This window comes from Primulina tabacum, chromosome 10 (assembly GCF_025594145.1).
Source record: "Primulina tabacum isolate GXHZ01 chromosome 10, ASM2559414v2, whole genome shotgun sequence".
NCBI lineage: Eukaryota > Viridiplantae > Streptophyta > Magnoliopsida > Lamiales > Gesneriaceae > Primulina > Primulina tabacum.
This window is the reverse complement of record NC_134559.1, coordinates 36,861,828-36,886,608: the sequence shown is the minus strand read 5'-3', so window position 1 is coordinate 36,886,608 and position 24,781 is coordinate 36,861,828. Positions and strand designations below refer to the sequence as shown.

Here is a 24,781-nt window from a genome sequence, read left to right as displayed (position 1 = left end):
CGCCTTGAATGGAAATGGCCGTGCTTTTAGCTGCTGGGATGTCTATGAAAATGTTGAGATGGGAGTGAGGGTGTCGGATGATTGGGGAGGGTAATGTTAGGTGTAGTGGGTCCATAGGGATTTATTAGGTAGTTAATTAAAATATAATAGGCCATAAGTTTCTAATTAAAGATTTAAAAAGGATTTTAAGCCCAACAAGCTTAAAAGTAGTCTCATTAAGTCCAAACACACTCCCGAAAAATATTTCGTGATGAAAAGTTTTTGAAAATATTAGCCGAACCCTCAAAAAGTCCCCTGATTCGATAAAATTTGCTTACCGGGTAAAAATAAAATTCTGCAGATAAAAATACCCAATAAATCTCAATTCTTGAAAAACACCTTTAAAACATCTTGTATTAATTAATAGAACTTAATCGTGTAATAAAAATAATTTTCTTGAAAATTCTCCGGTCTCTGATCCTCGTTCAAGAGCGAAATGCAACTTAAAAACCTTAATGCATGAACTTATAAAATGTATGGAATAAATTCTACCATGCATGAATTATGCATAAAATGCATAAAAATAATTAAACACAATTTAATAAAATAAAAATACATTTTATGCTTTAAAATAATTTAATGAAATACCAAAGAATTTAATAATTTGCATGCATGTGGTTTATGTGGACTTTTCGATTTTCGGGACGTTACACGCGGCACTGCTCTCGCCCAATCAGAACCAAGAAGTTAACCGTTCTGGCGCGATGCCAGAGCTAGGATGGGTGACCTCCCTGGAAAGTACTCGTGTCGTGACCGTTTACGTAAATTATAGCTAAAACTGTTGAAATAATTGTTTTTAATAAGTTAACCATCTCCGGAGTAATCTGCGTCATACCCTTCCGCACAGAACCGGCTCACGACAACAAAAATCGCTAAATGATCCCAGAAAATTAAAAAAAAAATAAGAAGAAGAAAATAACGAATGTAAAGCTATTATTATGCCTAGGATACGATAAAATGGAACCGGAATCGAATTTTGGACTTCCTAAACGGATTTCTCGAGGAAACGAAAGCTTAACAGAAGTTGAAAATCGCAAATTAGAGGGTCTTAAAGAAGGAATTCGGCTAAAATCTCGCCAGCTCATTGCAGAGTAATCAGTCTCGTTCATTTGCCCGTTTACAATCAAATTAGGCTACAATTTTGTCCAAATCCGGCAGTGCCCGAGCTACGTTGATTTCACATGTCTTATCTGGTCCCGATCGAGATTCAGATGATTTGAGCCGAAAATCGTCTGTCAACAAGTAATCAAAAATAGAAAAACACAAAAAAGAGTGCAACACGAGGATTTCCCAGGGGGTCACCCGTCCTAGTACTGCTCGCCCAAGCACGCTTAACTTCCGAGTTCTGATGGTATCCGGTGCATTAGTGCTGGTATGATCCCACCCAACATTGAGTGGGATGTTTATTCTTATATCCCTCGAGTACGTGTGGCGCGGGTGGCGATGGACAACAAATAAATCCTTATATTATTTCGAAAATTTTGATTCAGCCCTTAAACGTTCGTAAATTGCCCTTAGGTCCCCAATCTTTTGAAATATTGCATTTTGGTCCCTTAAATTTCGATACTTGCATGTCGATTTTATACGTCGGGACGTAAATTTTATCGGTGTGGGTTTTTCAATAAAAAAATACGAACTTTTTGGCAACCCCGCTATTTAATTCCCAAACTATTTTTACCAAAACTTTACTAACATTTTATTTAATTCTAATTAAAGACTAATTGGCTTAATTAGGGGCTTAATAGGCCTAAAGCCTTGTTAGTGTTTAATTAAGTATATAATATGTAAACCTTTCCCATAAACCTAAGATTATTTCAAAAGCACACGGCCACAATTCTGAAAATACCTAGATTACACGGCACACACATTCTTAAAAATTGAGGCAAACTTTCGAGCGTTGCCAAGGGAAAGTCTTAGCCAAGGTTCTTGCTCCGTTCTTCGTCATCGTCAATGGTTTTTCGTGCGTAAATTACGCATAGGCTCACATATTCTTCCCTTCAAACCATCATCAAATCATATTATATTTTTATGCATGAAAATTTTGGGAAACAAGTGACACTTTGAATTATTTTCGTTTTTATGCAATCCATGAAATTCCAAGCATGATTTTGATTCAAACTTTTGTCCTTTACATGTATATACGAGCTGCCACGATATAGGTTATGTTTAGGCATGATTTTACACGGGATTTAGAGTCCTAGATAATCACCTTAACACCACACACGAAATAGAACACAAGCTGTGCAGCAACCTTCTGTCATGGAGCAAAGGGGTTCGGTTTTATTGTTGCAGGGGCTAGGGCTTGGTTGGCTGGTTCCACGGGTTAACCAAGGTCGTGGGTGAGTTAGGGAGAGAGTCCTAGCCATGCTAGGACTCGCATTCAAGGGCTGGGAAGGAGTCCTAGCAAGCTATGACTCCCACCCGAGAATCAAGGGGAATTGCGTGTAGGGTTCTGGGCTTGTTGCAGGCTGATGGGCGTGGTCCAGGGGGCCTGGGCTAGGTCAGGTCGAGTCCTTAGAGTCCTTAGGGAGTGCACAACAGGTTGGTTTGGTGGCTGGGTTCGTTGGTAGGGGCAGGGAAGCTTGATCAAGAGTCCTTGTCCAACAAGGATTTCTCGGCCAGCTTATGGTAGAGGAGTATGGGGCTCGTTTTTTTGGTTAGGGGTGTTTTACGTGGGATATATCGGTCCAGTAGGGTACTTTAGGATGTTGGTCAAGTTTTGGATCAACATGGTTCGGGGGTATCTCGTGAAAATCAAGAGATGGCTCGGGGTCGAAGATTTTGGGTCATTAGAGTTTTTAAAACTTGGGAAAATTGAAAAATGGTTCACGGGGGTCGAGTCGTGGTTCATAAGGGCTAAAATAATATAAAAAGACTAAATTCTCAACTGGTACCAACACTTAGGAATCTAGGTACTTAAGTCTGGAGGTCCTGGGTTCAAGTGTTAGGGAAGGAGAAAGAAACCACTTACCAGGGGTGAGATATTCTATGAGTGACGGTGCATTGGCCCATGCTGGACCATCCTAACGACCCATGACCAGTAGTGGTGCGTGGGTATGGGCCGAGGCCTTTGTTGGTTCAGCCTAATGGCCCATGATCGTTACAAAAAAAGGCGCCTTTTTTTGTAACGAACATGGGCCATTAGGATGAACCAACAAAGGCCTCGGCCCATGCTGGACCATCCTAACGACCCATGACCAGTAGTGGTGCGTGGGTATGGGCAGAGGCCTTTGTTGGTTCAGCCTAATGGCCTATGATCATTACAGCACTGCTCTCGCCCAATCAGAACCATGAAGTTAAGCGTTCTGGCGCGATGGCAGAGCTAGGACGGGTGACCTCCCTGGAAAGTCCTCGTGTCGCGACCGTTTACGTAAATTATTGATAAAACAGTCGAAATAATTGTTTTTAATGAGTTAACCGTCTCCGGAGTAATCTGCGTCATACCCTTCCGCACAGAACCGGCTCACGACAAAAAAAATTGCTAAATGTTCCCAGAAAATAGAAAAAAAATAGGAAAAAAAATTAGCGAATGTAAAGTTATTATTATGCCTGCGATACGATAAAATGGAATCGGAATCCAATTTCGGACTTCCTAAGCGGATTTCTCGAAGAAACGGAAGCTTAACAAAAGCGGAAAATCGCAAATTATAGGGTCTTAGAGAAGGAATTCGGCTAAAATCTTGCCAGCTCATTGCGGAGTAAAAAGTCTCGTTCGTTTTCCCGTTTACAATCAAATTAGGCTACAACTTTTTCCAAATCCGACAGAGCCCGTGCTACGTTGATTTCACATGTCTTATCTAGTGCCGATCGATATTCAGATGATTTGAGCCGAAAATCGTCTGTCAACAAGAAATCAAAAATAGAAAAACACGAAAAGGGGTGCAAACACGAGGACTTCCCAGTGGGTCACCCATCCTAGTACTGCCGCCCTAGCACTAGCACACTTAACTTCGGAGTTCTGATGGGATCCAGTGCATTAGTGCTGGTATGATCGAACACGACATTGAGTGGGATGTTTACTCTTATATTCCTCTACTACATGTTGCGCGGGCGGCGATGGACAACACGTGGCACTGCTCTCGCCCAATCAGAACCATGAAGTTAAACGTTCTAATGCGATGGCAGAGTGAGGATGGGTGACCTCCCTGGCAAGTCCTCGTGTCGCGACCGTTTACGTAAATTATAGCTAAAACAGTCGAAATAATTGTTTTTAATGAGTTAACCGTCTCCGGAGTAATCTGCGTCATACCCTTCCGCACAGAACCGGCTCACGACAACAAAAATCGCTAAATGTTCCCAGAAAATAGAAAAAAAATAAGAAGAAGAAAATATCGAACGTAAAGCTATTATTATGCCTCGGATACGATAAAATGGAACCGTAATCGAATTTCGGACTTCCTAAACGGATTTCTCGAGGAAACAGAAGCTTAAAAGAAGCAGAAAATCACATATTAGAGGGTCTTAGAGAAGGAATTCGGATAAAATCTCGTCAGCTCATTGCAGAGTAATGAGTCTCGTTCGTTTGCCCGTTTACAATCAAATTAGCCAACAATTTTGTCAAAATCCGGCAGTGCCCGAGCTACGTTGATTTCACATGTCTTATCTGGTCCCGATCGAGATTCAGATGATTTGAGCCGAAAATCGTCTATGAACAAGTAATCAAAAATAGAAAAACACGAAAAGAGGTGCAACACGAGGACTTCCCAGGGGGTCTCCCATCCTGGGAAGTCCTCGTGTCGTGACCGTTTACGTAAATTATAGCTAAAAAAGTCGAAATAATTTTTTTTATGAGTTAACCGTCTCCAGAGTTATCTGCGTGATACCTTTCCGCACCGAACCGGCTCACGACAACAAAAATCTATAAATGTTCCCAGAAAATAGAAAAAAAAATTAGAAGAAGAAAATAGCGAATATAAAGCTATTATTTTGCCTGGGATACGATAAAATGGAACTGGAATCGAATTTCAAACTTCCTAAACATATTTATCGAGGAAACGGAAGCTTAACAGAAGCGGAAAATCGCAAATTAGAGGGTCTTAGAGAAGGAATTCGGCTAAAATCTCGTCAGCTCATTGCTGAGTAACGAGTCTCGTTTGTTTTCCCATTTACCATCAAATTAGCCTACAATTTTGTCCAAATCCGGCAGGGCCCGAGCTACGTTTATTTCACATGTCTTATCAGGTCCCGATCGAGATTCAGATGATTTGAGCCGAAAATCATCTTTCAACAAGTAATCGAAAATAGAAAAACACGTAAATGGGTGCAACACGAGGACATCCCAAGGAATCACCCATCCTAGTACTGCTCTCGACCAAACACGCTTAACTTCGGAGTTCTGATGGGATCCGGTGCATTAGTGCTGGTATGATCGAACCCGACATTGAGTGGGACGTTTATTCTTATATCCCTCGAGTACGTGTGGAGCTGGCGGCGATAGACAACACGCGGCACTGCTCTCGCAAAATCAGAACCAAGAAGTTAAGCGTTTTGGCGCGATGGCAGAGCTAGGATGGGTGACTTTCCTGGGAAGTCCTCGTGTCGCGATCGTTTACGTAAATTATAGCTAAAACAGTCGAAATAATTGTTTATAATGAGTTAACCGTCTCCGGAGTAATCTGCGTCATACCCTTCCGCACAGAACCGGCTCACGACAACTAAAATCGCTAAATGTTCCCAGAAAATAGAAAAAAAATAAGATGAAGAAAATAGCGAATATAAAGCTATTATTATGCCTAGGATACGATAAAATGGAACCGGAATCGAATTTCGGACTTCCTAAGCGGATTTCTCGAGGAAACGGAAGCTCAACAGAAGCGGAAAATCGCAAATTAGAGTGTCTTAGAGAAGGAATTCGGCTAAAATCTCGCCAGCTCATTGTAGAGCAATGAGTCTCGTTGTTTGCCCGTTTACAATCAAATTAGGCTACAATTTTGTCCAAATCTGGCTGTGCACGAGCTATGTTGATTTCTCATGGCTAATCTGGTCCCGATCGAGATTCTGATGATTTGAGCCGAAAATCGTCTGTCAATAAGTAATCAAAAATAGAAAAACACGAAAAGAGGTGCAACACGAGGACTTCCCAGGGGTCACCCATCCTAGTACTGCTCTCGCCCAAGCATGCTTAACTTCGGAGTTCTGATGGGATCCGGTTCATTAATGCTGGTATGATCGCACCCGACATTGAGTGGGATGTTTATTCTTATATCCCTCGAGTACATGTGAAGCGGGCGGCGATTGACAACAGAACCATGAAGTTAAGCATTCTGGCGCGATGGCAGAGCTAGGATGGGTGACCTCCCTGAGAAGTCCTCGTGTCGCGACCGTTTACGTAAATTATATATAAAATAGTCGAAATAATTTTTTTAATGAGTTAACCGTCTCCGGAGTAATCTGCGTTATACCCTTCCGCACAGAACCAGCTCACGAAAACAAAAATCGTTAAATGTTCCCAGAAAACTGAAAAAAATAAGAAGAAGAAAATAGCGAATGTAAAGCTATTATTATGCCTGGGATACGATAAAATGGAACCGGAATCGAATTTCGGACTTTCTAAACGGATTTCTAGAGGAAACAAAAGCTTAACAGAAGCTGAAAACCGAAAATTAAAGGGTGTTAGAGAAGGAATTCGGCTAAAATCTCGCCAGCTCATTGCGGAGTAACGAGTCTCATTCATTTGCCCGTTTACAATTAAATTAGACTACAATTTTGTCCAAATCCGGTAGTGCCCGAGCTAAGTTGATTTCACTTGTCTTATCTGCTCTCGATCTAGATTCAGATGATTTGAGCCGAAAATCGTCTGTCAACAGGTAATCAAAAATAGAAAAATACGAAAATGGGTGCAACACGAGGACTTCACAAGGGGTCACCCATCCTAGTACAGCTCTCGCCCAAGCACGCTTAACTTCGGAGTTCTAATGGGATCCGGTGCATTAGTGCTGGTATGATCGAACCCGACATTGAGTGGGACGTTTATTCTTATATCCCTCGAGTACGTGTGGCACGGGCGACGATGGAGAACACGCGGCACTGCTCTCGCCCAATAAGAACCATGAAGTTAAGCATTCTGGCGTGATGGCAGAGCTAGGATGGGTTACCTCCCTGGGAAGTCCGCGTGTCGCGACCGTTTACGTAAATTAAGGCTAAAACAGTCGAAATAATTATTTTTAATGAGTTAACCATCTCCGAAGTAATCTGCGTCATACCCTTCCGAACAGAACCGGGTCATGAGAAGAAAAATCGCTAAATGTTCTCAGAAAATAAAAAAAAAATAAAAAGAAGAAAATAGAGAATGTAAAGATATTATTATGCCTATGATGCGATAAAATGGAACCGGAATCGAATTTCGAAACTTCCTAAGCGGATTTCTCGAGGAAACGGAAGCTGAACAGATGCGGAAAATCGCAAATTAGAGTGTCTTAGAGAAGGAATTCAGCTAAATTCTCGCCAGCTCATAGCGGAGTAATGAGTCTCGTTCGTTTGACCGTTTACAATCAAATTAGGCTACAATTTTGTCCAAATCTAACAGTGCTTGAGCTACGTTGATTTCACATGTCATATCTGGTCCCGATCGTGATTCAGATGATTTGAGCCGAAAATCGTCTGTCAACAAGTAATCAGAAATAGAAAAACACGAAAAGGGGTGCAACACAAGGACATGTGGCGCGAGCGGCGATGGACAACACGCGGCACTGCTCTCGCCCAATCATAACCATGAAGTTAAGCGTTCTGGTACGATGGCAGAGCTAGGATGGGTGACCTCCCAGGGAAGCCCTTGTGTCGCGACCGTTTACGTAAATTATGGCTAAAACAGTCGAAATAATTGTTTTTAATGAGTTAACTGTCTTCGAAGTAATCTGCGTCATACCCTTCCGCACAGAACCGGCTCACGACAACAAAAATCACTAAATGTTTCTAGAAAATAGAAAAAAAATAAAAAGAAGAAAATAGCGAATGTAAAGCTATTATTATACCAAGGAAACGATAAAATGGAACCGTAATCGAATTTCGGACTTCCTAAGCGGATTTCTTGAGAAAACGGAAGCTTAACATAAGCGGAAAATCGCAAATTAGAAGGTCTTAGAGAAGGAATTCGGCTAAGACCGTTTACAATCAAATTACGCTACAATTTTGTCCAAATCCGGCAGTGCCCTAGATATGTTGATTTCACATATCTTATTTTGTCCCGATCGAGATTCATATGATTTGAGCAGAAAATCGTATGTCAACAAGTAATTAAAAATAGAAAAACACGAAAATGGGTGCAACACGAGGACTTCACAAGGGGTCACCCATCCTAGTGCTGGTCTCACCCAAGCACGCTTAACTTCGGAGTTCTAATGGGATCCGGTGCATTAGTGCTGGAATGATCGCACCCGTCATTGAGTCGGATGTTTATTATTATATCCCTCGAGTACGTGTGGCGCGATCGGCGATGGTCAACACACGTCACTGCTCTCGCCCAATAAGAATCATGAAGTTAAGCGTTCTGGCGCAATGGATGAGCTAGGATGGGTGACCTCCCTGGGCAGTCCTCGTGTCGCGACCGTTTACGTAAATTATAGTAAAATAGTCGAAATAATTGTTTTTAATGAGTTAACCGTCTCCGTTGTAATCTGCGTCATACCATTCCGACAGAACCAGCTCACGACAACAAAAATCGCTAAATGTTCCCAGAAAATAGAAAAAAAATAAGAAGAAGAAAATATCGAACGTAAAGCTATTATTATGCCTCGGATACGATAAAATGGAACCGGAATCGAATTTCGGAATTCCTAAACAGATTTCTCGAGGAAACGGAAGCTTAAAAGAAGCAGAAAATCACATATTAGAGGGTCTTAGAGAAGGAATTCGGATAAAATCTCGTCAGCTCATTGAAGAGTAATGAGTCTCGTTTGTTTGCCCGTTTACAATCAAATTAGCCAACAATTTTGTCCAAATCCGGCAGTGCCCGAGCTACGTTGATTTCACATGTCTTATCTGGTCCCGATCGAGATTCAGATGATTTGATCCGAAAATCGTCTATGAACAAGTAATCAAAAATAGAAAAACACGAAAAGAGGTGCAACACAAGGACTTCCCAGGGGGTCGCCCATCCTGGGAAGTCCTCGTGTCGTGACCTTTTACGTAAATTATAGCTAAAACAGTCGAAATAATTTTTTTTTATGAGTTAACCGTCTCTAGAGTTATCTGCGTGATACCTTTCCGCACCGAACCGGCTCACGACAACAAAAATCTATAAATGTTCCCAGAAAATAGAAAAAAAATAAGAAGAAGAAAATAGCGAATGTAAAGCTATTATTTTGCCTGGGATACGATAAAATAGAACTGGAATCGAATTTCAAACTTCCTAAACATATTTATTGAGGAAACGGAAGCTTAACAGAAACGGAAAATCGCAAATTAGAGGGTCTTAGAGAAGGAATTCGGCTAAAATCTCGTCAGCTCATTGCTGAGTAACAAGTCTCGTTTGTTAGCACGTTTACCATAAAATTAGCCTACAATTTTGTCCAAATCCGGCAAGGCCCGAGCTACGTTTATTTAACATGTCTTATCAGGTCCCGATCGAGATTCAGATGATTTGAGCCGAAAATCATCTGTCAACTAGTAATCGAAAATAGAAAAACACGTAAATGGGTGCAACACGAGGACATCCCAAGGGGTCACCCATCCTAGTACTGCTCTCGACCAAACACGCATAACTTCGGAGTTCTGATGGGATCCAGTGCATTAGTGCTGGTATGATCGAACCCGACATTGAGTGGGACGTTTATTCTTATATCCCTCGAGTACGTGTGGAGCTGGCGGCGATGGACAACACGCGGCACTGCTCTCGCAAAATCAGAACCAAGAAGTTAAGCGTTTTGGCGCGATGGCAGAGCTAGGATGGGTGACTTTCCTGGGAAGTCCTCGTGTCGCGACTGTTTACGGAAATTATAGCTAAAACAGTCGAAATATTTGTTTTTAATGAGTTAACCATCTCCGGAGTAATCTGCGTCATACCCTTCCGCACAGAACCGGCTCACGACAACTAAAATCGCTAAATGTTCCCAGAAAATAGAAAAAAAATAAGATGAAGAAAATAGCGAATATAAAGCTATTATTATGCCTAGGATACGATAAAATGGAACCGAAATCGAATTTCGGACTTCCTAAGCGGATTTCTCGAGGAAACGGAAGCTCAAAAGAAGCGGAAAATCGCAAATTAGAGTGTCTTAAAGAAGGAATTCGGCTAAAATCTCGCCAGCTCATTGCAAAGCAATGAGTCTCGTTCGTTTGCCCGTTTACAATCAAATTAGGCTACAATTTTGTCCAAATCTGGCAGTGTCCGAGCTACGTTGATTTCACATGGCTTATCTGGTCCCGATCGAGATTCAGAAGATTTGAGCCGAAAATCGTCTGTCAATAAGTAATCAAAAATAGAAAAACACGAAGAGGGGTGCAACACGAGGACTTCCCAGGGATCACCCATCCTAGTACTGCTCTCGCCCAAGCACGCTTAACTTCGAAGTTCTGATGGGATCCGGTGCATTAGTGCTGGTATGAACGCACCTAACATTGAGTGGGATGTTTATTCTTAGATCCCACGAGTACGTGTGAAGCGGGCGGCGATTGACAATAGAACCATGAAGTTAAGCTTTCTGGCGCGATGGCAGAGCTAGGATGGGTGACCTCCCTGGGAAGTCCTCGTGTCGCGACCGTTTACGTAAATTATGGATAAAACAGTCGAAATAATTTTTTTAATGAGTTAGCCGTCTCCGGAGTAATCTGCGCCATACCCTTCCGCACAGAACCATTTCACGACAACAAAAATCGTTAAATGTTCCCAGAAAACTGAAAAAAATAAGAAGAAGAAAATAGCGAATGTAAAGCTATTATTATGTCTAAGATACGATAAAATGGAACCGGAATCGAATTTCGGACTTCTAAACGGATTTCTAGAGAAACAAAAGCTTAACAGAAGCTGAAAATCGCAAATTAAAAGCTCTCAATCGAGATTCAGATGATTTGAGCCGAAAATCGTCTGTCAACAGGTAATCAAAAATAGAAAAACACGAAAAGGGGTGCAACACGATGACTTCCCAGGGGGTCACCCATCCTAGTACAGCTCTCGCCCAAGCACGCTTAACTTCGGAGTTCTAATGGTATCCGGTGCATTAGTACTGATAAGATCGAACCCAACATTGAGTGGGACGTTTATTCTTATATCCCTCGAGTACGTGTGGCGCGGGCGGCGATGGACAACACGCGGCACTGCTCTCGCCCAATCAGAACCATGAAGTTAAGCATTCTAGCGTGATGGTAGAGCTAGGATGGGTGACCTCCCTGGGAAGTCCGCGTGTCACGACCGTTTACGTAAATTATGGCTAAAACAGTCGAAATAATTGTTTTTAATGAGTTAACCATCTCCGAAGTAATCTGCGTCATACCCTTCCGCACAGAACCGGCTCATGAGAACAAAAATCGCTAAATGTTCCCAGAAAATAGAAAAAAAATAAAAAGAAGAAAATAGCGAATGTAAAGCTATTATTATGCCTGTGATGCGATAAAATGGAACAGGAATCGAATTTCGGACTTCCTAAGCGGATTTCTCGAGGAAACGGAAGCTTAACAGAAGCGGAAAATCGCAAATTAGAGGGTCTTAGAAAAAAAATTCGGCTAAAATCCCGCCAGCTCATTGCGGAGTACTGAGCCTCGTTCGTTTGCCCATTTACAATCAAATTATGCTACAATTTTGTCCAAATCCAGCAGTGCCCGAGCTACGTTGATTTCACATGTCTTATCTGGTCCCGATCGAGATTCAGATAATTTTAGTAGAAAATTGTCTTTCAACATGCAATCAAAAATAGAAAAACATGAAAAGGGGTGCAACACGAGGACTTCCCAGGGGGTCACCCATCCTCGTACTGCTCTTTCCCAAGAACGTTTAACTTCGGAGTAGGATGTTTATTCTTATATCCCTTGAGTACGTGTGGAGCGGGCGTCGATGGACAACACGCGGCACTTCTCTCGCCCAATCAGAACCATGTAGTTAAGTGTTTTTGCGCGATGGCAAAGCTAGGATGGGTGACCTCCGTGGGAAGTCCTCGTGTCGCGACCGTTTACGTAAATTATAGCTAAAATAGTCGAAATAATTGTTTTTAATGAGTTAACCGTCTCCGGCAGTGCCCGAGCTACGTTGATTTCACATGTCTTATCTGGTCACGATCGAGATTCAGATGATTTGAGCCGAAAATCGTCTGTCAACAAGTAATCAAAAACAGAAAAACTTGAAAAGGGTTGCAACACGAGGACTTTCCAGGGGGTCACCCATCCTAGTACAGCTCTCGTCCAAGCACGCTTAACTTCGGAGTTCTGATGGGATCCGGTGCATTACTGCTGGTATGATCGAACCCGACATTGAGTGGGACGTTTATTCTTATATCTCTCGAGTACGTGTTGAGCTGGCGGCGATGGACAACACGCGGCACTGCTCTCGCCCAATCAGAACCATGAATTTAAGCGTTCTGGCGCGATGACAGAGCTAGGATGGGTGACCTCCCTTGGGAGTCCTTGTGTCGCGACCGTTTACATAATTATAGCTAAAACAATCGAAATAATTGTTTTTAATGAGTTTACCGTCTCCGGAGTAATCTGCGTCATACCTTTCCGCACAGAACCGGCTCACGACAACAAAAATTGCTAAATGTTCCCCGAAAATAGAAAAAAAATAAGAAGAAGAAAATAGCGAATGTAAAGCTATTATTATGCCTGGGATACGATAAAATGGAACCGGAATCGAATTTCGGACTTCCTAAGCGGATTTCTCGAGGAAACAGAAGCTTAACAGAAGCGGAAAATCGCAAATTAGAGGGTCTTAGAGAAGTAATTCGGCTAAAATCTCGCCAGCTCATTGCAGAGTAATGAGTCTCGTTCGTTTGCCCGTTTACAAAAAAATTAGGCTACAATTTTGTCCAAATCAGGCAGTGCCCGAGCTACGTTGATTTCACATGTCTTATCTGGTCCCGATCGAGATTTAGATTATTTGAGCCGAATATCTTTTGTCAACAAGTAATCAAAAATAGAAAACACGAAAAGGGGTGCAACACGAGGACTTCCCAGGGGGTCACCCATCCTAGTATTGCTCTCGCCCAAGCACTCTTAACTTCGGAGTCCTGATGGGATCCGGTGCATTAGTTCTGGTATGATCGCACCAGAGATTGAGTGGTATGTTTATTCTTATATCCCTCGAGTACGTGTGGCGCGGGCGGCGATGGACAACACGCGGCATTTCTCTTGGCCAATCAAAAACAAGAAGTTAAGCGTTCTGGCGCGATGGCAGAGCTAGGATGGGTGACCTCCCTGGGAAATCCTCGTGTCTCGACCGTTTACGTAAATTATAGCTAAAAAAGTCGAAATAATTGTTTTTAATGAGTTAATCGTCTCCGAAGTAATCTGCGTCATACCCTTCCGCACAGAACCGACTCACGACAACAAAAATCGGTAAATGTTCCCAAAAAATTGAAAAAAAAATAAGAAGAAAAAAATAGCGAATGTAAAGCTATTATTATGCCGGGGATACGATAAAATGGAACCAAAATCGAATTTCGGACTTCCTAAACGGATTTCTCGAGTAAACGGAAGCATAACAGAAGCGGAAAATCTCAAATTAGAGGGTTTTAGAGAAGGAATTTGGCTAAATCTCGCCAGCTCATTGCGGAGTAATGAGTCTCGTTCGTTTGCCCGTTTACAATCAAATTAGGCTACAATTTTGTCCAAATCCGGCAGTGCCCTTGCTACATTGATTTCACATGTCTTATCTCGTCCCGATATAGATTCAGATGATTTAGCAGAAAATTGTCTGTCAACAAGTAATCAAAAATAGAAAAACACGAAAAGGGGTGCAACACGAGGACTTCCCAGGGGGTCATCCATCCTAGTACTGCTCTCGCCCAAGCACGCTTAACTTCGGAGTTCTGATGGGATCCGTTCCATTAGAGCTGGTATGATCGCACCTGACATTGAGTGGGATGTTTATTCTTATATCTCTCGAGTACGTGTGGCGCGGGCAGCGATGGACAACACGCGGCACTGCTCTCGCCCAATCAGAACCATGAAGTTAAGCGTTCTGGCGCGATGGCAGAGCAAGGATGGGTGACCTCCCTGGGAAGTCCTCGTGTCGCGATCGTTTACGTAAATTATGGATAAAATAGTCGAAATAATTGTTTTTAATGAGTTAACTGTCTTCGGAGTAATCTGCGTCATACCCTTCCGCACAGAACCGGCTCACGACAACAAAAATCGCTAAATGTTCCCAGAAAATAGAAAAAAAAATAAGAATAAGAAAATAGCGAATGTAGAGCTATTATTATGCCTGGGATACGATAAAATGAAACCGGAATCGAATTTTGGACTTCCTAAATGGATTTCTCGAGGAAACAGAAGTTTAACAGAAGCGGAAAATCGCAAATTAGAGGGTCTTAGAAAAAGAATTCGGCTAAAATCTCACCAGCTCATTGCGGAGTAATGAGTCTCTTTCGTTTGCCCGTTTACAATCAAATTATGCTACAATTTTGTCCAAATCCGGCAATGCCCGAGCTAGGTTGATTTCACAAGACTTATCTTGTCCCGATCGAGATTCAGATGATTTGAGCCGAAAATCGTCTGTCAACAAGTAATCAAAAATAGAAAAACACGAAAAGGGGTGCAACACGAGGACTTCTCAGGGGGTCACCCATTCTAGTACTGCTCTCGCCCAAGCACGCTTAACTTCGGAGTTCTCATGGGATCCGGTGCATTATTGCTGGTATGATCACACCCGACATTTAGTGGGATGTTTATTTTTATATCCCTCGAGTACGTGTTGCGCGGGCGGCGATGGACAACACGCGGAACTGCTCTCGTCCAATCAGAACCATGAAGTTAAGCGTTCTGGCGTGATGGCAGAGCTAGGATGGGTGACCTCCCTGGGAAAATCCTCGTGTCGCGACCGTGTACGTAAATTATAGCTAAAACAGTCGAAATAATTGTTTTTAATGAGTTAACCGTCTCTTGAGTAATCTGCGTCATACCTTTCCGCACAGAACCGGCTCACGACAACAAAAATCGCTAATGTTCCAAGAAAATATAAAAAAAATAAGATGAAGAAAAGAGCGAATGTAAAGCTATTATTATGCTTGGGATACGATAAAATGGAACCGGAATCGAATTTCTGACTTCCTAAACGGATTTCTCGAGGAAAAACGGAAGCTTAACCGAAGCGGAAAATCGCAAATTAGAGGGTCTTAGAGAAGGAATTCGGCTAAAATCTCGCCAGCTCATTGCGAAGTAATGAGAATCGTTCGTTTGACCGTTTACAATCAAATTAGGCAACAATTTTGTCCAAATCCGGCAGTGCCCGAGCTACGTTGATTTAACATGTCTTATCTGGTCACGATCGAGATTCGGATGATTTGAGCCGAAAATCGTCTGTCAAGAGGTAATCAAAAATAGAAAAACACGAAAAGGCGTGCAACACGGGGACTTCCCATGGGGTCGGGGTCACTCATCCTAGTACTGGTCTCGCCCAAGAACGCTTAACTTTGGAGTTCAGATGGGATCCGTTGCTTTAGTGCTGGTATGATCGCACCCGACATTGAGTGGGATGTTTATTCTTATATCCCTCGAGTACGTGTGGCGCAGGCGGCGATGGACAACACGCGGCACTGCTCTCGCCCAATCAGAAATATGAAGTTAAGCGTTCTGGCGCAATGGCAGAGTTAGGATGGGTGACCTCCCTGGGAAGTCCTAGTGTCGCGACCGTTTACGTAAATTATGGATAAAACAGTCGAAATAATTTCTTTTAATGAGTTAACCGTCTCCGGAGTAATTTTTGTTATACCCTTCTACACAGAACCGGCTCACGACAACAAAAATCGCTAAATGTTCACAGAAAATAGAAAAAAATAAGAAGAAGAAAATAGCAAATGTAAAGCTATTATTATACCTGGGATACGATAAAATGGAACCGAAATCGAATTTCGGACTTCTTAAACGGATTTCTCGAGGAAACGGAAGCTTAACGGAAGCGGAAAATCGCAAATTAAAGGGTCTTGGAGAAGGAATTCGGCTAAAATCACGCCAGCTCATTGCGGAGTAATGAGTCTCGTTCGTTTGCCCGTTTACAATAAAATTAGCCTACACTTTTGTCCAAATCCGACAGTGCCCGAGCTACGTTGATTTTACATCACTTATCAGGCCCCGATCGAGATTCAGATGATTTGAGCCCAAAATCGTCTGTCAACAAGTAATCAAAGATAGAAAAACACGAAAAGGGTTGCAACATGAGGACTTCCAAGAGGGTCAACCATCCCAGTACTGCTCTCGCCCAAGCACGCTTAACTTCGGAGTTCTGATGGGATCCGGTGCATTAGTGCTGGTATGATCGCACCCGACATTGAGTGGGATGTTTATTCTTATATCCCTTGAGTACGTGTGGCGCGGGCGCCGATGGACAACACGCGGCACTGCTCTCGCCCAATCAGAACCATGAAGTTAAGCGTTCTGGCTTGATGGCAGAGCTAAGATGGGTGACCTACTTGGGAAGTCCTCGTGTCGCGACCGTTTACATAAATTATAGCTAAAACAGTCGAAATAATTGTTTTTAGTGAGTAAATCGTCTCCTGAGTAATCTACTTCATACCCTTCCGCACATAACCGGCTCACTACAACAAAAATCGCTAAATGTTCCCAGTAAATAGGAAAAAATTAAGAAGAAGAAAATAGCGAATGTAAAGCTATTATTATGCCTGGGATACGATAAAATTAAATCGGAATCGAATTTCGGACTTCCTAAGCGGATTTCTCGAGGAAACGAAAGCTTAACAGAAGCGAAAAATCGCAAATTAGAGGATCTTAGAGAAGGAATTCGGCTAAAATCTTGCCAGCTCATTGCGGGGTAATGAGTCTCCTTCGTTTGCCCGTTTACAATCAAATTAGCATACAATTTTGTCCAAATACGGCAGTTCCCGAGATATGTTGATTTCACATGTCTTATCTGGTCCCGATCGAGATTCAGATGATTTGAGCCGAAAATCGTCTGTCAACAAGTAATCAAAAATAGAAAAACACGAAAAAGGGTGCAAAACGTGGACTACCCAGGGGTCACCCATCCTAGTACTGCTATCGCCCAAGCACGCTTAACTTCGAAGTTCTGATGGGATCCGGTGCATTAGTGCTGGTATGATCGCACCCGACATTGAGTGGGATGTTTATTCTTATATCCCTCGAGTACGTGTGGTGCGGGCGGCGATGGACAACACGCGGCACTGCTCTCGCTCAATAAGAACTAGGAAGTTAAGCGTTCTGGCGCGATTGAAGAGCTAGGATGGGTGACCTCCATGGGAAGTCCTCGTGTCGCGACCGTTTACGGAAATTATAGCGAAAAAAGTCGAAATAATTGTTTTTAATGAGTTAACCGTCTCCGGAGTAATCTGCGTCATATCCTTCCGCACAGAACCAGCTCACGACAACAAAAATCGCTAAATGTTCCCATAAAATAGAAAAAAAATAAGAAGAAAATAGCTAATGTAAAGCTATTATTATGCCTGGGATACGATAAAATTGAACCGAAATCGAATTTCGGACTTCCTAAACGGATTTCTCGAGGAAACGGAAGCTTAACAGAAGCGAAAAATCGCATATTAGAGGGTTTTAGAGAAGGAATTCGGCTAAAATCTCGCCCGCTCATTGCGGAGTAAAGAGTCTCGTTCGTTTGCCCGTTTACAATCAAATTAGGCTACAATTTTGTCCAAATCCGGCAGTGCCCGAGCTACGTTGATTTCACATGACTTAACTGGTCCCGATCGAGATTCAGATGATTTGAGCTGAACATTGTCTGTCAACAAGTAATCAAAACCATGAAGTTAAGCGTTCTGGCGCGATGGCAGAGCTAGGATGGGTGACCTCCCTGGGAAGTCCTCGTGTCGCGAACGTTTTCGTAAATTATAAATAAAACAGTCGAAATAATTGTTTTTAATGAGTTAACCATCTCCGGCGTAATCTACTTCATACCCTTCCACACAGAACCGGCTCACAACAACAAAAATCGCGAAATGTTCCAAGAAAATAGAAAAAAAATTAAGAAGAAGAAAATAGCGAATGTAAAGCTATTATTATGCCTGGGATATGATTAAAATGGAACCGAAATCGAATTTCAAACTTCCTAAGCGGATTTCTCGAGGAAACGGAAGCTTAACAAAAGCGGAAAATCGCAAATTAGAGGGTCTTAGAGAAGGAATTCGGCTAAAATCTCGCCAGCTCATTGCGGAATAATGAGTCTCGTTTGTTTGCCCGTTTACAATCAAATTAGGCTACAATTTTGTCCAAATCTGGCAGTGCCCGAGCTACGTTGATTTCACATGTCTTATCTGGTCCCGATCGAGATTCAGATGATTTGAGCCGAAAATCGTCTGTCAACAAGTAATGAAAACCATGAAGTTAAGCGTTCTGGCGCGATGGCAGAGTTAGGATGGGTGACCTCCCTGGGAAGTCCTCGTGTCGCGACCGTTTACGTAAATTATGGATAAAACAGTCAAAATAATTGTTTTTAATGAGTTAACCATCTCCGGAGTAATCTACGTCATGCCCTTCCACACAAAACCGGCTCACGAAAACAAAACTCGCTAAATGTTCCCAGAAAATAGAAAAAAAAAATAAGAAGAAGAAAATAGCGAATGTAAAGCTATTATTATGCTTGGGATACGATAAAATGGAACCGGAATCAAATTTCGGACTTCCTAAACGGATTTTTCGAGGAAACAGAAGCTTAACAGAAGCGGAAAATCGTAAATTAGAGGGATTTAGAGAAGAAATTCGGCTAAAATCTTGCCAGCTCATTGCGATGTAATTAGTCTCGTTCGTTTGCCCGTTTACAATCAAATTAGCCTACAATTTTTTCCAAATCCGGCAGTGCCCGAGCTACGTTGATTTCACTTGTCTTATCTGGTCCTGATCGAGATTCAGATGATTTGAGCCGAAAATCGTCTGTCAACAAGTAATCAAAAATAGAAAAACACGAAAAGGGGTGCAAAACGTGGACTTTCAAGGGGGTCACCCATCCTAGTACTGCTCTCGACCAAGCACACTTAACTTCAAAGTTCTGATGGGATCCGGTGCATTAGTGCTGGTATGATCACACCCGACAATGAGTGGGGTGTTTATTCTTATATCTCTCGAGAACGTGTAGAGCGGGCGGCGATGGACAACACGAGGCACTGCTCTCGCCCAATCAGAACCATGAAGTTAAGCGTTCTGGCGCGATGGCAGAGCTAGGATGGGTGAACTCCCTGGGAAGTCCTCGTGTCGTGACCATTTACGTAAATTATGGATAAAACAATCGAAATAATTGTTTTTAATGTGTTAATCGTCTCTGGAGTAATCTACGTCATACCCTTTCGCACAGAACCGGCTCACGAATACAAAAATCTCTAAATTTTCCCAGAAAATAGAAAAAAAAATAAGAAGAAGAAAATAGCGAATGTAAAGCTATTATTATGCCTGGGATACGATAAAATGGAACCGGAATCGAATTTCAAACTTCCTAAGCGGATTTCTCGAGGAAACGGAAGCTTAACAAAAGCGGAAAATCGCAAATTAGAGGGTCTTAGAGAAGGAATTCGGCTAAAATCTCGCCAGCTCATTGCGGAGTAATGAGTCTCGTTTGTTTGCTCGTTTACAATCAAATTAGGCTACAATTTTGTCCAAATCTGGCAGTGCCCGAGCTACGTTGATTTCACATGTCTTATCTGGTCCCGATCGAGATTCAGATGATTTGAGCCGAAAATCGTCTGTCAACAAGTAATGAAAACCATGAAGTTAAGCGTTCTGGCGCGATGGCAGAGTTAGGATGGGTGACCTCCCTGGGAAGTCCTCGTGTCCCGACCGTTTACGTAAATTATGGATAAAACAGTCAAAATAATTGTTTTTAAAGAGTTAACCATCTCCGGAGTAATCTACGTCATGCCCTTCCGCACAAAACCGGCTCACGAAAACAAAACTCGCTAAATGTTCCCAGAAAATAGAAAAAAAAAATAAGAAGAAGAAAATAGCGAATGTAAAGCTATTATTATGCCTGGGATACGATAAAATTAAATCGGAATCGAATTTCGGACTTCCTAAGCGGATTTCTCGAGGAAACGAAAGCTTAAGAGAAGCGGTAATCGCAAATTAGAGGGTTTTAGAGAAGGAATTCGGCTAAAATCTCGTCAGCTCATTGCGTAGAAATAAGTCTCGTCCGTTTGCCCGTTTACAATCAAATTAGCCTACAATTTTGTCCAAATCCGGCAGTGCCCGAGCTACGTTGATTTCACATGTCTTGTCTGGTCCCGATCGAGATTCAGATGATTTGAGGCGAAAGTCGTCTGTCAACAAGTAATCAAAAATAGAAAAACACGAAAAGGGGTGCAACACGAGGACTTCGCAGGGGGTCACCCATCCTATTACTACTCTCGTCCAAGCACGCTTTACTTCGGAGTTCTGATGGGATCCGGTGCATTAGTGCTGGTATGATCGCACCCGACATTGAGTGGGATGTTTATTCGTATATCCCTCGAGTACGTGTGGAGCGGGCGGCGATGGACAACATGCGGCACTGCTCTCGCCAAATCAGAACCATGAAGTTAAGCGTTCTGGCGCGACGGTAGAGCTAGGATGGGTGACCTCCGTGGGAAGTCCTCGTGTCGCGATCGTTTACGTAAATTATGGCTAAAACAGTAGAAATAATTGTTTTTAATGAGTTAACCATCTCCGGAGTAATCTGCGTCATACCCTTCCGCACAGAACCGGCTCACGACAACAAAAATCATTAAATGTTCCCTGAAAATAGAAAAAAATAATATTAATAGGAAAATAGCGAATGTAACTCTATTATTTTGCCTGGGATACGATAAAATGAAACCGGAAATGAATTTTGGACTTCGTAAGCGTATATATCGAGGAAACAGAAGCTTAACAGAAGCGGAAAATCGCAAATTAGAAGGTCTTAGAGAAGAAATTCGGCTAAAATCTCGCCAGCTCATAGCGGAGTAATGAGTCTCGTTCGTTTGCCCGTTTAAATCTAATTAGGCTACAATTTTGTCCAAATCCGGCAGTGCCCGAGCTACGTTGATTCACATGTCTTATCTGGTCACGATCGAGATTCAGATGATTTGAGCCGAAAATCGTCTGTCAAGAAGTAATCAAAAATAGAAAAACATGAAAAGAGGTGCCACACGAGGACTTCCCAGGGGGTCCATCACCCATTCTAGTACTGCTCTCGCCCAAGCACGCTTAACTTCGGAGTTCTGATGGAATCCGGTGCATTAGTGCTGGTATGATCGCACCCGAAATTGAGTGGGATGTTTATTCTTATATTCCTCGTGTACGTGTGGAGCGGGCGACGATGGACAACACGCTACACTGCTCTCGCCCAATCAGAACTATGAAGTTAAGCGTTCTGGCGCGATGGCAGAGCTAGGATGGGTGACCTCCCTGAGAAGTCCTCGTGTCGCGATCGTTTACGTAAATTATGGATAAAACATTCGAAATAATTGTTTTTAATGAGTTAACCATCTCCGGAGTAATCTGTGTCATACCCCTCGCACAGAACCGGCTCACGACAACAAAAATCACTATATGTTCCAAGAAAATAGAAAAATAATTAAGAAGAATAAAATAGCGAATGTAAAGCTATTATTATTCCTGGGATACGATAAAATGGAACCGGAATCGAATTTCGAACTTCCTAAGCGATTTTCTCGAGGAAACGGAAGTTTAACAGAAGCGGAAAATCGCAAATTAAAGGGTTTTAGAGAAGGAATTCGGCTAAAATCTTTCCAACTCATTGCGGAGTAATTAGTCTCGTTCGTTTGCCCGTTTACAATCAAATTAGGCTACAATTTTGTCCAAATCTGGCAGTGCCCGAGTTACGTTGATTTCACATGTCTTATCTGGTCCCGATCGAGATTCAGAGGATTTGAGCCGAAAATCGTTTGTCAACAAGTAATAAAAAAAAGAAAAACACGAAAACGGGTGCAACACGAGAAGTTCCTAGGGGGTCACCCATCCTAGTACTGCTCTCGCCAAGCACGCTTTACTTCGGAATTCTGATGGGATCCGGTGCATTAGTGCTGGTATGATCGCACCCGACATTGAGTGGGATGTTTATTCTTATATCCCTCGAGTACGTGTGGAGCGGGCGACGATGGACAACACGCGGCACTGCTCTCGCCCAATCAAAACCATGAAGTTAAGCATTCTGGCGCGATGGCAGAGCGAGGATGGGTGACCTCCCTGGGAAGTTCTTGTGTCGCGACCGTTTACGTAAATTATGGCTAAAACCGTAGAAATAATTGTTTTTAATGATTTAACAGTCTCCGGAGTAATCTGGGTCATACCCTTCCGCATAGAACCGGCTCACAACAACAAAAATCGCTAAATGTTCCCGGAAAATAGAAAAATAATTAAGAAGAATAAAATAGCGAATGTAAAGCTATTATTATTCCTTTGATACAATAAAATGGAACCGAAATCGAATTTCGGACTTCCTAAGCGAATTTCTCGATGAAACGGAAGCTTAAAAGAAGCGGAAAATCGCAAATTAAAGGGTCTTAGAGAAGGAATTCGGCTAAAATCTCGCCAGCTCATTGCGGAGTAATTAGTCTCGTTCGTTTGCCCGTTTACAATCAAATTAGGCTACAATTTTGTCCAAATCCGGCAGTGCCCGAGCTATGTTGATTTCACATGTCTTATCTGGTCCCGATCGAGATTCAAATGATTTGAGCCGAAAATCGTCTGTCAACAAGTAATCAAAAATAGAAAAACACGAAAAGGGGTGCAACACGAGGACTTCGCAGGGGGTCACCCATCCTCTTACTGCTCTCGCCCAAGCACGCTTTACTTCGGTGTTCTGATGGGATCCGGAGCATTAGTGCTGGTATGATTGCACCCGACATTGAGTGAGATGTTTATTCTTATATCCCTCGAGTACGTGTGGAGCGGGCGGCGATGGACATCATGCGGCACTGCTCTCGCCCAATCAGAACCATGAAGTTAAGCGTTCTGGCGCGATGGCAGAGCTAGGATGGGTGACCTCCGTGGGAAGTCCTCGTGTCGCGACCGTTTACGTAAATTATGGCTAAACAGTTGAAATAATTGTTTTTAATGAGTTAACCATCTCCGGAGTAATCTGCGTCATACCCTTCCGCACAGAACCGGCTCACGACAACAAAAATCATTAAATGTTCCCTGAAAATTGAAAAAAAATAAGAATAAGAAAATAGCGAATGTAAATCTATTATTATGCCTGGGATACGATAAAATGAAACCGGAAATGAATTTTGGACTATGTAAGCGGATTTTTCGAGGAAACGGAAGCTTAACAGAAGCGGAAAATCGCAAATTAGATGGTCTTAGAGAAGGAATTCGGCTAAAATCTCGCCAGCTCATTGCGGAATAATGAGTCCCGTTCGTTTGCCCATTTACAATCTAATTAGGCTACAATTTTGTCCAAATCCGGCAGTGCCCGAGCTACATTGATTTCACATGTCTTATCTTGTCACGATCGAGATTCAGATGATTTGATCCCAAAATCGTCTGTCATCAAGTAATCAGAAATAGAAAAACATGAAAAGGGGTGCAACACGAGGACTTTCCAGGGGGTCACCCATCCTAGTTCTGCTCTCGCCCGAGCACGCTTAACTTCGGAGTTCTGATGAGATCCGGTGCATTAGTGCTGGTATGATCGCACCCGACATTGAGTCGGATGTTTATTCTTATATCCCTCGCGTACGTGTGGAGCGGACGGCGATGGACAACACGCGGCACTGCTCTCGCCCAATCAGAACCATGAAGTTAAGCGTTCTGGCGCGATGGCAGAGCTAGGATGGGTGACCTCCCTGGGAGGTCTTCGTGTCGCGATTGTTTACGTAAATTATGGATAAAACAGTCGACATAATTGTTTTTAATGAGTTAACCGTCTCCGGAGTAATCTGCGTCATACCCTTCCGAACAAAACCGGTTCGCGACAACAAAAATCGCTAAATGTTCCCAGAAAATAGGAAAAAAATAAGAAGAAAAAAATAGCGAATGTAGAGCTATTATTATGTCTGGGATACGATAAAATGGAACCGAAATCGAATTTCGAACTTCCTAAGAGGATTTCTCGAGGAAACGGAAGCTTAACAGAAGTGGAAAATCGCAAATTAGAGGGTCTTAGAGAAGGAATTCGACTAAAATCTCGTCAGCTCATTGCAGAGTAATGAATCTCCTTCGTTTGCTAGTTTACAATCAAATTAGGCTGCAATTTTTTCCAAATCCTGCAGTGCCCGAGCTACGTTGATTTCACATGTCTTATCTGGTCCCGATCGAGATTCAGATGATTTGATAGGATGTTTATTGATATGATCGCACCCGACATTGAGTGGGATGTTTATTCTTATATCCCTCGCGTACGTGTGGGGCGGGCGGCGATGGACAACACGCGGCACTGCTCTCGCCCAATCAGAACCATGAAGTTAAGCGTTCTGGCGCGATGGCAGAGCTAGGATGGGTGACCTCCCTGGGCAGTCCTCGTGTCGCGACCATTTACGTAAATTAAGGCTAAAACAGTCGAAATAATTGTTTTTAATGAGATAACCATCTTCGGAGTAATCAGCGTCATTCCCTTCCGCACAGAACCGGCTCACGACAACAAAAATCGCTAAATGTTCCCATAAAATAGAAAAAAATAAGAAGAATAAAATAACGAATG

The 24,781-nt window shown here is 42.6% G+C and overlaps 18 non-coding genes and 4 pseudogenes across 18 annotated transcripts; all 22 read right to left on the bottom strand.

Moving 5' to 3' along the window:
• Positions 1-1,308: 1,308 nt before the first annotated feature.
• On the bottom strand, positions 1,309-1,425 carry LOC142510514 (5S ribosomal RNA). The gene has a single exon (XR_012808621.1). It is a non-coding gene; the product is annotated as a 5S ribosomal RNA (ribosomal RNA).
• A 2,490-nt stretch (positions 1,426-3,915) lies between these two features.
• On the bottom strand, positions 3,916-4,038 carry LOC142512121 (5S ribosomal RNA; annotated as a pseudogene).
• A 1,258-nt stretch (positions 4,039-5,296) lies between these two features.
• On the bottom strand, positions 5,297-5,415 carry LOC142510199 (5S ribosomal RNA). The gene has a single exon (XR_012808325.1). It is a non-coding gene; the product is annotated as a 5S ribosomal RNA (ribosomal RNA).
• A 682-nt stretch (positions 5,416-6,097) lies between these two features.
• Positions 6,098-6,215, bottom strand: LOC142514924 (5S ribosomal RNA). The gene has a single exon (XR_012810796.1). It is a non-coding gene; the product is annotated as a 5S ribosomal RNA (ribosomal RNA).
• A 657-nt stretch (positions 6,216-6,872) lies between these two features.
• Positions 6,873-6,991, bottom strand: LOC142515881 (5S ribosomal RNA). Its single transcript, XR_012811701.1, has one exon. It is a non-coding gene; the product is annotated as a 5S ribosomal RNA (ribosomal RNA).
• Positions 6,992-8,294: 1,303 nt separating this feature from the next.
• On the bottom strand, positions 8,295-8,413 carry LOC142506970 (5S ribosomal RNA). Its single transcript, XR_012805239.1, has one exon. It is a non-coding gene; the product is annotated as a 5S ribosomal RNA (ribosomal RNA).
• A 1,256-nt stretch (positions 8,414-9,669) lies between these two features.
• On the bottom strand, positions 9,670-9,788 carry LOC142510568 (5S ribosomal RNA; annotated as a pseudogene).
• A 683-nt stretch (positions 9,789-10,471) lies between these two features.
• LOC142517230 (5S ribosomal RNA) lies at positions 10,472-10,589 on the bottom strand. Its single transcript, XR_012812987.1, has one exon. It is a non-coding gene; the product is annotated as a 5S ribosomal RNA (ribosomal RNA).
• Positions 10,590-11,096: 507 nt separating this feature from the next.
• LOC142511049 (5S ribosomal RNA) lies at positions 11,097-11,215 on the bottom strand (annotated as a pseudogene).
• Positions 11,216-12,312: 1,097 nt separating this feature from the next.
• Positions 12,313-12,431, bottom strand: LOC142508523 (5S ribosomal RNA). The gene has a single exon (XR_012806732.1). It is a non-coding gene; the product is annotated as a 5S ribosomal RNA (ribosomal RNA).
• A 681-nt stretch (positions 12,432-13,112) lies between these two features.
• LOC142515321 (5S ribosomal RNA) lies at positions 13,113-13,231 on the bottom strand. Its single transcript, XR_012811174.1, has one exon. It is a non-coding gene; the product is annotated as a 5S ribosomal RNA (ribosomal RNA).
• Positions 13,232-13,913: 682 nt separating this feature from the next.
• Positions 13,914-14,032, bottom strand: LOC142506806 (5S ribosomal RNA). The gene has a single exon (XR_012805083.1). It is a non-coding gene; the product is annotated as a 5S ribosomal RNA (ribosomal RNA).
• A 684-nt stretch (positions 14,033-14,716) lies between these two features.
• Positions 14,717-14,835, bottom strand: LOC142514629 (5S ribosomal RNA). The gene has a single exon (XR_012810516.1). It is a non-coding gene; the product is annotated as a 5S ribosomal RNA (ribosomal RNA).
• A 685-nt stretch (positions 14,836-15,520) lies between these two features.
• Positions 15,521-15,645, bottom strand: LOC142511798 (5S ribosomal RNA; annotated as a pseudogene).
• A 682-nt stretch (positions 15,646-16,327) lies between these two features.
• LOC142516584 (5S ribosomal RNA) lies at positions 16,328-16,446 on the bottom strand. Its single transcript, XR_012812371.1, has one exon. It is a non-coding gene; the product is annotated as a 5S ribosomal RNA (ribosomal RNA).
• Positions 16,447-17,129: 683 nt separating this feature from the next.
• On the bottom strand, positions 17,130-17,247 carry LOC142508034 (5S ribosomal RNA). Its single transcript, XR_012806267.1, has one exon. It is a non-coding gene; the product is annotated as a 5S ribosomal RNA (ribosomal RNA).
• Positions 17,248-19,075: 1,828 nt separating this feature from the next.
• LOC142508746 (5S ribosomal RNA) lies at positions 19,076-19,194 on the bottom strand. The gene has a single exon (XR_012806949.1). It is a non-coding gene; the product is annotated as a 5S ribosomal RNA (ribosomal RNA).
• A 1,257-nt stretch (positions 19,195-20,451) lies between these two features.
• LOC142514207 (5S ribosomal RNA) lies at positions 20,452-20,570 on the bottom strand. The gene has a single exon (XR_012810113.1). It is a non-coding gene; the product is annotated as a 5S ribosomal RNA (ribosomal RNA).
• A 683-nt stretch (positions 20,571-21,253) lies between these two features.
• LOC142507934 (5S ribosomal RNA) lies at positions 21,254-21,376 on the bottom strand. The gene has a single exon (XR_012806171.1). It is a non-coding gene; the product is annotated as a 5S ribosomal RNA (ribosomal RNA).
• Positions 21,377-22,059: 683 nt separating this feature from the next.
• LOC142507610 (5S ribosomal RNA) lies at positions 22,060-22,177 on the bottom strand. The gene has a single exon (XR_012805863.1). It is a non-coding gene; the product is annotated as a 5S ribosomal RNA (ribosomal RNA).
• A 684-nt stretch (positions 22,178-22,861) lies between these two features.
• LOC142517133 (5S ribosomal RNA) lies at positions 22,862-22,980 on the bottom strand. The gene has a single exon (XR_012812892.1). It is a non-coding gene; the product is annotated as a 5S ribosomal RNA (ribosomal RNA).
• A 682-nt stretch (positions 22,981-23,662) lies between these two features.
• LOC142515819 (5S ribosomal RNA) lies at positions 23,663-23,781 on the bottom strand. The gene has a single exon (XR_012811643.1). It is a non-coding gene; the product is annotated as a 5S ribosomal RNA (ribosomal RNA).
• Between the last annotated feature and the right edge of the window lie 1,000 nt (positions 23,782-24,781).